Below are 12,158 nucleotides of genomic sequence, written 5' to 3'. Positions count from 1 at the left end.
ATGCCACGTCTGCTCATAAGGATGAATGGTGCATTGTTCATATTCAATTGACAATGAGGAGGCAATAGTTTGCTGCATCACTGGGGCCTGGTTGGATTTGGCGAAGAAATAATCTGGAAATTAACAACAAATGCCAAGATGTCTGGGAGGCACATGTCTCCAAGCTAACATGGATTGAAGCAAAAGAGTGCCTAGTGAGAGTTCAAGCACAAGAAGAATATCAGGTGTGCTTCAAAGGAAAAGGAACCGTTCCAGTGGGAGTTATGCCAAGTTCAACAAGATTCCAGATCTCAAGAAGGGTCTGGATATGTACTGGGTATGCAGCCAGCAAACGTTTCTGCAACTTCCACCATCATGAAGGGGCATATGTTTGCTCACCACTCTGCACTCTCTGATCTTTGTGGTTTGAGAAGCGCATCTCACAAAAACGCAAAGAGATAGTACCACACAGCCAAGCTCACTCACACCCCAGACCCCAAAAGCAGCAAGAAGAAGGCGCTCACTTAGACGACAAAAGAGATGGTCCAATTATGTCTCTGAAGATTCTTCTAAACTACTGAAGGAGATTTCTGACAAATGCCAGCTGTACAACAAAGCTGAAGTATTTTTCTCATCCATATTGTTACCAGGAGAGCAGGCATTAGAAAATGCAAAATGGTTACAAATCCTGAGATTGGAAGTAATCCAGCTGGCCAATGACACTGAACAAGGACTCAATGCCATTAAAAGTGAGATGAGAGCGATCAGGTTGATGACACTGCAGAATAGATATGTTTTGGATCTCCTCACAGCAATGGAGGTAGGGGTGTGGAAGAAGATCAGGTCCTCAGTTTGCACATACCCACACCCAACAAAACAGAAAATGGGTCCCTAACGTACATCATAGGGGCCCTACACAAGCTAAAGACAGACACGAAGAGTGAAGATGGAATTTAGGCGGACGACTGGTTTGACAGCCTTTTCTCATGGTCCCCAGCATGCATGTGGGCGCTAGTGAAGATATTGGTTCCTATCGTGGCAATCATGTTGGTGATGTTCTGTACCTGCCAGATGATTATTCAATGCTGTGCCAAGGCTCTTCCAAAGAGTGCAATGATGATGATTACAATTGGGGTAAATAGAACACCTCGTTGTACAAAAGATGGACATGCACAGACAGTGGATCCCACAAAATGTGGGTTTGTAAGAATTGAGAGACCCACAGATACCATAGGGACTGGTACAACCCCTCCAAATTATCCTGAAAAGGTTACTGAACACTGGGTAGACTTGCATCTATATGATCTGTGCTCCAGAGCAATTACCTACGGCTGAGAAGTGTTTGTGGGATGTATGTAGAGTTTGGGTACCCAAACGAAGGAACTTGGAGGTATGAGGAAGCACAGAAAAAAGAGCAGAGTAAGTTAATGTAGGATTAAGTAAGTGGGGGAATGGTGGCATGCATGCCCAGCTCCCCTGTGCCCCAAGGCAGGTTAGACTATGAGCAATACCATAGGCGAGTGCATACCTAATGGTCTAGGTGGAAGGGGTGAGGTCTAAAGAAGGGATAATAGCACTTATGGGACATATAACATTTGTAGATGTTAGATCATTGAAATAATAATGGCATAGGGAACCACTGCCATTTTAGAAGTTAGGCCTCACACGACCAGGGCCCTGTGCCAGGAAATAGCAATTGTAGCCCTCAGTAAGAGCATCCACCCCATCCCTGCTCCCATCCCAGGTGATAGCGTAGAAGGATATTCTATTAATTCGGGACAGAGCCCTTTTCTGTCTTATAGTGCAGGCTCATGTAATTTGAAAGGAGTGTGCACCATGAGGCACGGTTATGGTTGTGCCGGGGTTTGAAGGACAATCTCATGAGAGGCAGAGCAGAGGTCTGAAGCTACCAACAGAGGGATCCCAAATTTAGAGCACCCATGTCCCCCACACTCCTAGCCCTTCTGTTTTGAAATACCAGAGGCCCACCATCCAGGGCCCTAAATCCCTCAACTGATGATTGTTTAGTGTGCCCATGGTAAGTAACACCTGTAGGCCTGCATTGAGCCTTTATCACAGGAGGAGCCGGAGCCCCTCCACACTGCAGGAGCAGTGCTTCCACTTAGGAGGAGAACGGGGGCATCACCAGCTGTAAGATAGGCCCCTGACCCCATCCAGCCGAATTTCTACAATCTAATCATCTGTAGCGGACATCGCCGCAATATCTGAAAGAGCTCTGTTTAATTTCTACTAAGTGTAACTATCCAGCCACTGCTTCGTTTTTGCTGTAAATTCTCCCTTTGAACCACCATCTGAGCGCTAGCCTCCTTTGTTTGCCCCGAGGTCTAGTCCCTCAAAGATGGCCATCCTCCAAAGCTCTATGGCTGCCATGGCCTAACTATCCACCAGATACACTCCCCGGCGACCTAATTGGTCATCCTCTGCATTTCTACAGCCTATCCGACGCCGGCAGGCGAACGCCGGTGCACCCACAAAGGCACACAAATCAAAGCTCAGCTCCTGTCCTGAGCCGTATGGGCTGAGAGCCCCGCCGTGCTGTCCCACCAGATGCCCAACCTCGCCTCCTTGGTAGGCAACCGGAACTACTGCCTGAACTGTAAGCCTACTGCGCCCTAATGTATGCCTAACTGCCATAAGTTTAGCCCGCGGGATGTTCGCGGGTTTCATGTATGTCTCTTGCATCGCCCTGCCGCTCAAGCCCTGCACGAGCGCACGCAAATCATTTAGACCCGTCTGGTTATCTGCTTAACTACTGTATCAGATTGCTGTCATCTAAAATAAGTAACTAACTATGTCTAACTAATGTACTATTGCCCAATGCTGCTCCAATGATGCCCTCTATGAGTGCATATATTACCTATTGCCCAATGCTGCTCCAATGCTGCCTTCTATGAGTGCATATATTACATATTCCCCAATGCTGCTACAATGCTACCTTCTATGACTGCATATATTACCTATTGCCCAATGCTGCTCCATTGCTGCTTTCTATGAGTGCATATATTACATATTTCCCAATGCTGCTCCAATGCTGCCTTCTATGACTGCATATATTGCCACCCAAACGTGCTCTTGTCACTTTTGCCACGCTCACGTTGTCCGTAACTATTAGATGTCAGAAAGGCATCTCTTGCTTACTTCTCACTCATACTCTCCTGCATCCTGTATTAACAGCGCTGAACCTCCTTACTGCTAATTTCTGCCCACTTATTAACTTTACCCGGCTATTATCCCCTGCAATCAACCCGCTGAACCATAGACCCTAACCCTCACTATCAGCCATTACCTAGTAGCACAGTCTCCTGTGATGGCCACCTAAGAGGAGTTACACTGACTATGGCCACGCTCCTCCCCTTACTCCACAATATCTCACCAAAGAACTGCACCGACATGATTATTCCACTTTACCCAGAACCACTATCGCCAGTGGAATGGATAAACAGATTTGCTTGCCCGCCTACACCTCTCACACCATGCCCTACACCTCTAAGAAACACACAACTAGGCTCAAGCCTCATTATACCCACTACCCTCAACCTGAACGCAGCGCCACCCATTAACATCAGAAATGCCAGACTTAGCTATTGCACTAGCCTGAGCCACAAGTCTGTTAGAATGATCACTAACCAGACCAAGAACCATATGCAGCAGACACTGCACACCAAATCCCCAGTTAGCCAAAACTGTACAACATCCCACACTCCACCACCCACAAATGCTACCCCTACTACCACTCCCATTAAGGGTGCTGTCATCAATGCCCACTCCTTGGTAGCCCACGCCACCGATGTTGCAGACCTTATCACCGCAAACCACCTAGACTTCATCGCGATCACTGAAACGTGGCTCCATCTAGCAGCTGTTCCCACTTTAGCCATAGCCATCCCTGATAACTATAACATCATCCGCGCTGACAGAAAAACTGGAATAGTGGCCATTATTGCTAAATCTAACCTAAACATCAGAGAAGCAACTAACACAACCCTACCATTGGCCAAACTCCTCTCCATCAAACTTACATTATCTAACACCCAAACCATTCTCCTACACATTATATACAGACCCCCAGGCGCCCTGTCCACCTATGAAGAGAATATCTCTCTCCTACTCACCACTAACACCAAACCTAAATAACAAATTATCATCATGGTTGATTTCAACCTTTGACTCAATGACTCTGCCAGTACTATCAAGGAAGCTGACAAAGGAGGTAATATTGTAATACTCAACACACAGGACTATATTCAAATGGGTTTAAAACATTTACAGACACCTGACTGCTATACCAAATTAAGCAAAAATCCTACAAAACAAATTGTATTAGTTCTTCAAACCCTGATTGAACAATGGTACACATCAGGATTTTTGTCTGAGGATGAAAAGACATTTCTTACTACAACAATGCCGACTCTGTATTTTTTTGCCCAAAATACATAAGAACTTTGATACTCTCCCGGAAGTAAGGCCAATTATGAGTGGCATTGGGTGGGTCACTGAAGCAATTTCACAATATCTAGACGAGATTTTGCAACCCTATGTCATGAAAATGAGTACCTACATTAGGGACAGTACACAAATTTTACAATATTTACAAACTGTCACATGGCAACCCTCTTTCCGTCTGGCCACCCTTGATGTTTCAGCCTTATTTCAAACATCAAACATGATTTAGCCATTCAGGCTATTGACTATATCTTTCGCAATACATCAGCATCCTATTATTGTCACATACAAATGGTTAAATCATTTTTACAATTTGCACTTACCAATAATGTGTGTATCTTTAACAATGTCTACTACTTGCAGTCCAAAGGTGTTGCCATGGGTTCTAGATTTGCACCGTCCCTGGCCAATCTGTTTATGTCTCATTTTGAGGAAACTCATGTTCTTAACAAACTAGAATTTAACAACAAACTGGTGTGTTGGAAAAGGTACATAGATGATGTTCTAATTATTTGACAAGGCAGTAGTGACTCTTTTGAAGATTTAGTCACCTATGTCAATGACAATAATTTTGGAATTACTCTGTCCGGGCACACAAGTTCTGACACAATTACTTTTCTAGATCTAGAAATCTTTATTGAAGACAATACAATTCAAACTAGAACCTTTCGCAAATCTACATCGGTTAATGCCATATTGCATGCGAATAGTTGTCACCAAAGATCAACCACCCACAATATTCCCAGTGGCGAATTTTACAGAGCCAGGAGAATTTGTTCTAAAATATTGATTATCAGACAGAATGCTTACAGCTTAACACTCAGTTTAGACAACAAGGTTATCCTGCTTCATCAATAAATAAGGCATCATTAAAATATCAATCTGTGAAGCAGGCTGATCTGTTAAGCACTAAAATTCATCAAGATACTAAACAGAGACCTGTTTGTTTAATTACACAGTATACTAGTAATTCTGCAACTCTGTTTAAACTAGCTTCCAGCCATTGGCATTTGCTTAAACTGGATCCGGACCTTACACCATATGTCTCAGACAGGCCTAACTTTATTTTCACCCAGGCCAATACACTTCGTAATAGACTTAGTCCTTCCTTTTGGATCCACCTAATATTGAAAGACAAGCAACATGGTTGCAAAATTCACAAGGTTTTTTAAATGTGGGAACTGTAATCAATGCCAATATGCATATCAGAATTGTCAGACTTTCACAGATCATAATGGTATTCGAACTGAAATTAGAGACTTCATTAACTGCAAAACCAAATTTGTGGTTTATGCTATCATTTGTATCTGTGATAAACTCTATATAGTAAGTACTATTAGGCAACTAAGAATTTGAATTAGGGAACACTTATCTAGCCTCAACAAAATTAATGCCAATTTCCCATTAGCCTTACATTGGCAAACAGAGCATCAGGTAGCCAATAAATCGGACACACGGTTTTTGGGTCTGGCCAGGGTATCTGTTGGCAAACGTGGTGGCGATCTTTGCCTGAAATTAAGGAGATTAGAAAGTAAACTTATTTGTCACTTTAGATGCACTACAGTCAGATTGAACTCAGATCATGAAATGCATGTTTTTTTTATGAATATTCATCAGATCTTACTTTACTGAGCTTAACTTTTCTTAAATATTTTGTGTGTGTTTGTCTTGACAAGATGTTCTATTTTTTTACTTTTTGTATACTATATATTTGTGATTCATATATTGAGATTATGTTTAGAATTATGTTACTCCTAGATACATCTCTCTAAATTTGGATACCAGTATCTGAGTACAATGAAGTTTTATGTAAACAAGTTAGCATTATAATTTATGCTTTGTATATCAAGCAGATTTTTACAATGATTTACATTTGTTTTCATCACTCATTGCAAAAGAGTTATCTATTTGAGGTTCCCAGTAAATGCTTTAGCAACCTCTGCTCTTCCCATTCTGAATCTAATGGTACTATTGTTATTTGATCATCCACTTATAAATTTATAATGCACAGTGGGAACTTGCACTCCAACCATATAAAATATATGCTGTCTACCTGCCACTCATATTTGAATCTCAATACACACATACAAAGCACTTACCAAATTACCATTTCGGTATAACTTAATACGAGAGTCTCTCTTTTTTTTTTTCCAATAGTCTATTATTTACATTATACAGATTTACACAACATATATACCCAATGCGTTTTATAAATGACAAACTCATCATAGTCCTTTATGAGCGTTTTTTTGCTTTTCAGTGTGTCATCATTCACATATACCAATACCGTTGCTGATTGCACACGTGAATATGACTACCCGGCACGTAATGTTTCTGCTATGACTGCGTGCCGGAAGATCCAATCATATTCGAATGATGCTGACGTACGTCAGCGCGGGTGCGTGCGTGACGTCACGCGTGCTGCCATGTTTGAGCTAGAACTCTGCTAGCTCATATAGAGCTTGCACGGCGCCACTTTCTAACTGCTTGATTTCTATCAGATGATGGGGATTTGATCCTGGAACTCCCTTTTATGGAGCTACCTGCATGAGGTACACCTTATTTTGGGGCCATCAGGCTATTACAGATCGATTGGACTTTTTTGGTCAATCTTTATTTATGAAGGTATTTCTATTTATTTTTAGATTACTCAGACTAATATAAAGATGCATACCCCCTGGAGGGTAAGTTATTTTGGTCTTACGCAATCAATAAGCAAGTAAACTCAAATGATACTTATGTTTTGTCATTAAACTAGTAATAGTGATACACATTCAATCGGTGACCTTTTTATCATTTTAGGCGGCAACTGTGTTGCTTGTTACCTTGTTACATTTTTCTGACAATCACACCATTGGAACTACGGTATGTTTGCAACTTCCCGCATGCACATTATATATTATTTATTTATCCACATAATGGTTCACTACATGATATTCTAATTTATCCCTATTTTCATTTTTTCTAGTTTCATCTTGGATCACCACTCTATTTTTCATTTGGACATAACCATATACTGAAATATTGGTATGTTATTTTATTTTTGTCATTTGTTTCACCCTGTTTGAAATTGATTGTTCATGATCTTTATATGAATATATCATATGTTGATTAACTCACAGCCTTGAGAACGACCAGAAACGTCGAAACACGTGTCCACTGTTTAGTTACTAACAAATTGGACCAATAAATTGGATTTGAAGCCAAATCTTCAATTTTTGGACTATCAATACAAGAATTTGAATGTTTATTTCTTTTGGATCTGCGCACTGTGATCACTTTCCATTCTTTAACTCATGGGACTCAATGACCCCAACAACAATCATGCCACCTCTCTCAATGACACCATTACTCACTTAGGCCTTACTCAACACATCAACAAACCAACACATACAAAAGGAAGATCCTTAGATTGGCTAGCAGACGCCAACTGTAACCTCTCATTGAGAGACATCATGTCTTGTGCTTGGACTGACCATCACCTTACCACATTCTCACTACCCAGAACTGTACACAAAACGGTACCGCCATCCAGGACACCACAAATAATTCCAGAAACAATTGCAACATCACTTTAGAAAACCTTAGACCACTCCTTATGCCCATCTCTAAGGCTAATATTCCGACTCAGAATGCCAACCCATCCACCTTAGTAGATCTTTACAACAACACTCTGGAACTAGCCCTCAACCAGATAGCTCCACTCAAACAACGAAAAGCCAAACCCATTGCCCATACTAACAAATGGTTTTAAGCAGAACTAAAAGATCTCCGCAACATCAAAAGAGCTCCGGAAACTAGCTGGAGAAAAGCCCCATCTCTCTCTACTAAAGATAAATTCTCAGCAGCAGCCTCCACCTACAAATCTGCTATCTTAAACGCCAAAAAAGAGATTTATAACCTGAGAATACACAATGCCAAATCTGGCACGAAAGAATTATCCTCCATACTAAGAGAACTCGAATCACCACTGCCACCCACTGAGGACAAAACCTGGTGCAATAATATCCAACTAGCCCTCTCAAACAAAATTGCCCTTCTACAAGCTAAGATTGAGGCTAGAAAAGCCAACCTTGCCGCCAAAGACAACCTTAATAGCAAAAAGAGCCTCACCACTCCCATTTGCCCTCTTTCCACTTCTCCCCAGTCACTGAGGAGGAAGTAGTAGAGATAATCACCAGCCTCAAACCATCCAATTGCAAAGGTGACTTGTGCCCCGCTTCTGTCATCAAGGATGGAGCCAAAGATCTAGCTCCTCTCATCACCTCACTGATCAATTCTTCTTTCAAGAACTCAGTGATCCCCAACAACCTCAAAGTAGCGTGGGTCCTCCCCCTTCTTAAAAAACCCAATCTAGACCATAACATCCCCACAAATTATAGACCCATCACAACGTCCCTTTTCTCCTCATAATTCTGGATAGAGTGGCCTATCTCCAAATAAAACAACATTTGGAAGATAATAACCTCATAGGCTTGCGACAATCCGGCTTTAGACCCAGACATGGGACCGAAACCGCCCTCCTGGATCTAAAAATCCAAATGGGCGAAGCCAAAGACAAGGGCAATCTGGCCATTTTACTCCTGTTGGATCTCTCCACTGCATTCAATCTGGTTGACCACCAGATCCTCACACAACACCTCTCTTTGGCTGCTGCATTCTTTCAGAATGCCACCAATTGGATTCAGTCATTTTTGTCTGACAGGTCGACTAGGGTCATCGCCCCCTCAGCGGCTGCTGACCCTATCCCAATCCAATGTGGAATTCCCCAAGGTTCCTGCATCTCTCCCACACTTTAAAACATCTTCACTAAGCTTCTCTTCGACCGTCTTGACGATCTGGGCGTCAGCTACACTAATTTATCCCTCATCATACTCACCGGATGCTACGAAGAAGATGTTGCAAATCTCAATGAAATTTACCTAGAAATTCAAGCCTGGATGGCCACACACAGCCTTTGCCTTAATGACGATAAGACGGAACTGCTTATGGTAGGCTCCCAGGCCCGACTTAATACATTGGACACCAGGTACCAATCTTTCACCATTGATGGCAACATTATAAAAGTCTCCAAATAGGTCAAAACACTAGGTGTGTATCTCGACTCGCCCCTATCGCTGAAAAAACAAATAAATGCCACCATCTCATCTACCACCTATACTAACCAACTTATCAATGCCTGCAGGCCTCTTTTATCCTTCTCCAGCTGCCTTACCTTATCCAGAGCACTGATATTATCCAAACTAGACTATTGTAACACACTCTTCCTGGGCACCACGACAGAAAATCTGAACAGACTCCATATTTTACAAAACAATGCCTTAAAATGCGCTCTTAACCTCCCAAGCAAGGCCCACATCTCCACGGCTAGTAAGGAAGTCCACTGGCTCCCCATCCGAGACAGAATTAAATTAAGAACCCTTGTCATTACACACAAATGGCTGTCACTGACTGCCCCACGCTACCTATCTGAAAAATTCTCTAGACACAGCACTACCAGACCCACTAGAACACCATATCTGTGCCAACTAAAGATTCCCAAATTCAAACTAAAATCAGCAGGAGGTTCCAGTTTCCCTGTTCTTGCGGCTCAATGCTGGAATACACTCCCTCTAGCAATCAGATCAGAAGCTTCCTTCTGGCCATTCAGAGCCATGGTGAAATCCTGGCTCTCTGTCTAACACTATGCTACTCACCTACACACCAACCATGCTTCTATACTCCGCTAATTATTACTGTATGACTTAACTTATATTTTGAATTGGACCACCATGTAACCTGGTCCTTCACTTTCTATTGTACTTGCATCATGTCACCCACAGCACCCTTCCTTGTACCACAAATGTATGTACGCCTTTCGCGCAACATTATGTAACTATGTTGTCCACAAGATTATGCGCCCAGCTACCTGAGGGTTTGGCCGCGCTCTATAAATAAACAAACTAAACTAAACAAAACACCTGGGAGGGTCAGATCTAACTATGTTCTAGTTAGGCGTGCGGGGTGAGAATCAAAAATCTAGGCCAACAATGGGGAAGCATGGTGAGTGTGCCAGAGTGTCTGGGATCGTGCAAGGAGTCTCATATTTCTGAGGGCTTTGTTGACCTTGAGAGTATCCACCACGCTCATGTCTAATTACCAAGTGCACATCACATGGTCGAATTGTACAAAGAAAGGTCTATTCATCTAATGAACCAATTGAGTTAGTAGGGTGTGAACTCATTGTTGCCAAGGCCCACATGGAGGAAGATCGTCACACGTAACAGTCTATGATGGGTCGGCTGTATGAACATATGGGCCCGGACTATACTAATCAAGAAATTTCACTGTATATTGCTTTTGTCATGAGTGATGTTGGTGTGCCTTAAAATGTGCTGTCTGCTTTGAACTAACAAGTGCGCTCCATGGCAGTCGGGTCTGAAGGCCCCTGCTGACATGTATTTTTCTTTTTGGAAGTAAAGAACTTTCACAAGTAAATAAGTTATTATCCTTGCAAAAGGTGTCTTGCACTTCCTTCTTTAGAGGATTGCATTTCTTTCTGTGGCTAGTTGTCTGGAGGTCTGCCTCACATAATCTCATTTATATAAATCACCTAGAATGTCTGTTCATTGTGAACTGACCATGTGTTCCACCATCTTCACCCTGATACCCTCAAAAAATATGCACAAAGAAATGAATCGTTCTATCTCAGACACAAACGGAACAATGCAACTGTCTAAATCAGTATATAATGTTCAAAGTGAAACCGATTTAATGTTAGGTTGAGTGCTGCGAAAAATTAAATTAACACCAAGCCAAGGGTGCATTGTGTACTTAGTGATTCAAGCATACAGAACTTTTATCACAGACACATTTCTCAATTATAAGAATATGCGGTCATTCTTATGTAAGTAATATTTTCTTAGATTTTATGTAAAGCAGGCTAGAACCCTTGCTGGCTTTGTTTGTCACTTTCTCCTTTTGCGTAGGGGTATTTCAAAAGAGTACAATAGCAGTGTACCAGACTTCTCATCTTGAAATGATTACTCTCCTAAAGTAAATCATGTATATGGTTATTCTAGGTTTTGATAATATGCATTGCTCAGTGTGACAAAATGACTTTTGCACTGCAGAAGTACAAGGATGAGTAGTGGCTCAATCATCTACTTCGTCCCCACACTTCAAGAAACCAAAAGTGATCCTACTTGCAAAGGTGAAACAAGCAAGCTAAGAGAAATATATCGCCTTTTGTGGTAAGGTGGGCCAAGGGAGCGGTGAGAATGGGATCCTGTTGCAATCCAAACAGCAGAGTTCAAAATAAAACAAAATGTCAAATGTAGAAATAACAAAAATAAATACCATAAAAGCCCACCCCTTTAAAGTTATAACAGTGAAAGGCGGAATGTTATGGTACACAGGAAAGAAATGCAATAAGGAAAAGAAACAGCTATGCCTTTCAGTGGACCTATTCAGTCTCTAACACCCCAAAAGTTGGACTAGGCAGAAAGGGGCAGTTCAAAATTCCATGATCCAATGTTCCGTGGTAAATCGTGATTCGAGCTGAACTGCTGTGCACTTTGTACCAGGCTCAGGTGCGGTGACTAGTTTCCGGATTCAATGGCGAGCTTGTGTCCAGTCGCTTCAAAGTCGATTCAAAGTGTGAGCTTTGTGAAGCTCGAGAGCTGTGTTAGGGTTGTGTGGTTTGTATGGCTCACCCGGGTTGGATCGAGGGTCTA

Source organism: Ambystoma mexicanum, chromosome 3q, assembly GCF_040938575.1.
Source record: "Ambystoma mexicanum isolate Mex_15411 chromosome 3q, UKY_AmexF1_1, whole genome shotgun sequence".
NCBI classification, from domain to species: domain Eukaryota; kingdom Metazoa; phylum Chordata; class Amphibia; order Caudata; family Ambystomatidae; genus Ambystoma; species Ambystoma mexicanum.
The sequence above is the reverse complement of the archived record's forward strand: the minus strand, read 5'-3'. Positions refer to the sequence as shown.